The sequence below is a fragment of the Diadema antillarum genome, unplaced genomic scaffold, assembly GCF_040938485.1.
Source record: "Diadema antillarum isolate AM-2024a unplaced genomic scaffold, OU_Dant_1.0 scf00000015, whole genome shotgun sequence".
Classification (NCBI taxonomy): Eukaryota; Metazoa; Echinodermata; class Echinoidea; order Diadematoida; family Diadematidae; genus Diadema; species Diadema antillarum.
The window spans coordinates 1632326-1634863 of NW_027270904.1; the positions used below are offsets into that span (position 1 = coordinate 1632326).

The window sequence follows — 2538 nt, forward strand, 5'->3', positions numbered from 1 at the left end:
TTGGAAAAGAGGAAATGGTTGCTGATATCTACTAACAATGTTCAAGAAAATGTTATTTGGCTGGAAAGGAATTAAATTTGTTATTATAATTCCACTGTATAAGATAGCATTTTCTGAGTGGCAGCATGCAAACTGAAAACAACTACATGTAAGTAGTCTTAATTCATAGCAATTAGTCTTGTATGAATGCAGCATGGAATTACAATGAAAAAGGATACATCTCTTCTCTACTTTACTGTTGCCCAGCAACAGAGTATGTTACAATTTACTTATATCTGAATCAAAAGGAACTAGTATCTTCTGAAAGTGGTGTCTTGCTGCATGTGGGATGCTTACTGGACGCTGGTCTCCCCTTGAGGTCAACGAAGACATGGACGCACTGACCGACAGCACTCGCTATGTCTTGGTGGCTTCCAAAGTGAGCCACCTCACTGGATTCCATTATATTACCACGTATTGATGGCTCCTTGTCAGGTTCAGCAGTCATCTCTCCCTGCCCCGTATTCTCAGCGAACACACCTACCGTGTACGTCACACTGGAGTTACCCATCTTGGTGACTGCCAAGCCTGCTAGAATAGCCTCTGGATAGTTTAGAGGTTGTTTGTAGGTACACTTTGTACTGACCATAAACCCAAGGATGTTGGGAGACTGACTTTCTTGATTGGGAGCGCCAAGTTTGCATCGCCTGAAGATGTAATGGTTGATGATGGTGTCAAAATAAGAGTAATACACAGCATTGTTGATGTGACCAAACCAGTCAGTGTCCACAACACGGGTCTGCATTGGGAGAAAGTATCGGTAAAATCCTTGTTGCCATGGAGACAACGATGAAGATGGCCCACTGGATTCACTCATCATGTCACGCACCTGGTGCTGACACCAAGTCAGAAGTTTCTTCTCTTGAGGCTCACTAAGGTAAGGCGGCTTCCTGATCAGAGTTTGTTTGGCACTGACTGAGTGAAGGCAACGGAATGCTGAATGGAGCTCACTGTAATTCCAATGCCCATTTTTAATCGGTCCAAATGCTGAAGGAGCTTTCCCAATAATGCCAAACATCATTGGTCATATCTGTAGTACAGCAGTGTTTTTTCTCCACCTGAGCAAGAAAAGGGATACAAATAACTTGAATGCGGTATACAACATCCATTGAATATCATTATAAAACTTATTTCTAAGTCTGAAATTATATTAAATTGTAATGTCAGGACAGTCAGGTGCCTTCAGAGAGTCAACTCTGCAGTCTATTCATTTCATGATTTCATTACTTTAATCTTTTTATCAAATGAGAACATGAAAGTGTTAAACCTTTATAAAGGCTAGCTACTATAGTTATTAGAATACCGTATTAACTAGTATGTATACCCATGCTAGCTTGACCATTAATATGACTTTATATAATAATTCACTTATGAGAATATAAAAGTAAACCTATATAAAGGCCAGCTTCACCGTCGACCATACTTGCATGATCTAAATGATTATGCGCTTTCTACGCTACAGCTGCATTCTTGCATTTCTGAATAGTAGAGGTCTATTAACTATTAAATTACTGAATGCATGGAATATAGTACCGGAGCAACCGTAACGTCCAACACATAAAGCTACAGGTGGGACCACGCACACGCATCTCGGTTAAATGCTCGACTTTATTTTCACAAGTTTGAATAGAGAGGAACCAGACGATACTATTACGGCAATCTTGGCTACATTACACGAACTATAACTAGTATTTCACTTACTGCTATATACTTGTAGTACTAGTAGTATCCGCCAGGACTGGTGTGGTGGGCCACTACCTACGACAGTCAGTAGGCCTACAGTAGTAGTACTCAAGAAAAGCTCCGCTCCCTGCTCCACCGTCATCAAAGGTATTGCGCCCTATGGAACGCCATTAAGGAAACAATACAAAATTCATTTCACTCCAGCCAATATTCATTTCACTTTTAACAAATACATTTCACTCACAAACATTGATTTTACTTTTTATAAAAATACATTTCACTTTTCACAATAATACATTTCACTTTTAAATTAAACTTCATCTCACTTTTCACAAAAATACATTTCACTTTTGAATTAAAATTCATTTCACTTTTCACAATAATACATTTCACTTTTACATAAAGATTCATTTCACTTTTCACAAAAATACATTTCACTTTTACATAAAGATTCATTTCACTTTTCACAAAAATACATTTCACTTTTAAATACAAATTCATTTCACTCTTCACAAAAATACATTTCACTTTGGCGTACCATATCACTCAGACGAAACCATTTCACTGCGCTAAAACCATTTCACTCTGATAAATCCATTTCACTCCGATAAAAAAAAAATACGTTCCTCTTTTTTCTCGGCCAAAAGGTGGCGCCAGTCTGAGAGGAGTCACAGTGCCATGGCACTTAGCACTGAGCTGAGGTGAGTGGCCGGCCAGCTGGCCGGCTGGCTATGCAGTACCTAGATTTAGCGCGCTACGGAAGTGACGCGAGGCGAGCTAGCAGTCGACGGTCCTCGTCTCGGCCTCACTCACATG

At 39.6% G+C, this 2538-nt stretch overlaps 1 pseudogene; it reads right to left on the minus strand.

The window, feature by feature from the left end:
• Positions 1–258: 258 nt before the first annotated feature.
• Positions 259–1796, minus strand: LOC139724352 (uncharacterized; annotated as a pseudogene).
• Between the last annotated feature and the right edge of the window lie 742 nt (positions 1797–2538).